This window comes from Helobdella robusta (assembly GCF_000326865.2).
Source record: "Helobdella robusta unplaced genomic scaffold HELROscaffold_53, whole genome shotgun sequence".
In the NCBI taxonomy this organism is placed as follows: Eukaryota; Metazoa; Annelida; class Clitellata; order Rhynchobdellida; family Glossiphoniidae; genus Helobdella; species Helobdella robusta.
The window spans coordinates 1091399-1092141 of NW_008705278.1; positions in this window are offsets into that span (position 1 = coordinate 1091399).

The following is a 743-nucleotide window of genomic DNA, read 5'->3' on the forward strand; positions in this document are numbered from 1 at the left end:
TTTTGTTTTGAAAATTTCAAAGTAATTGTAACTTCACATTTAAACAAGTTTAAATAGTTCGAAATAATTTTTAACAATCCAGTTTTAAAAGATATGTGTATATACACTCACAACATCATTACACCACTACATTCTTGTTTATAAAAGTTTAAGCATTGCTATATATATATATATATATATATTATATCTTCATAACACAAACATCGGGGCATAAATTTCCAACTGCTTGACAACCTGAACAATACATGTTGTTTTCAATAAATAGAACAGCGGAAGAAAAATATGAATGTCACTATAACAATGTCATTGAATAAAATAAAACATTTCATCCATTGTATTCGAAACAGTTTTCGCTACATACAATTTCGGCTTTTAATTTTGTCTAATTACGTTTAAATGTCCCTTTCTTACATTTTTAAATGGCATGATCGATATTTTGTATTTACACCTGTAATTCATAGGAAACTGTATTTTCATGCTATGTACATATAAAAAATTTTTAATTTCAACAAAAGAACACAGAAACACCGACAAACACACACACACGCACGCACACGCGCACACGTATATGTACATACATTTGCATTATAGGTATGCTATATAAACATATTTTTATCCAAATTAAAGAATATTCTTTCAGTGAAAATGCAAAATGGCGCTTCAGCATGCAAGTTCACATATATCATTTATATAATATTTGCGTATGTTTATGAAGTTGCTACCTGTAGGATGTATGTTGTTTC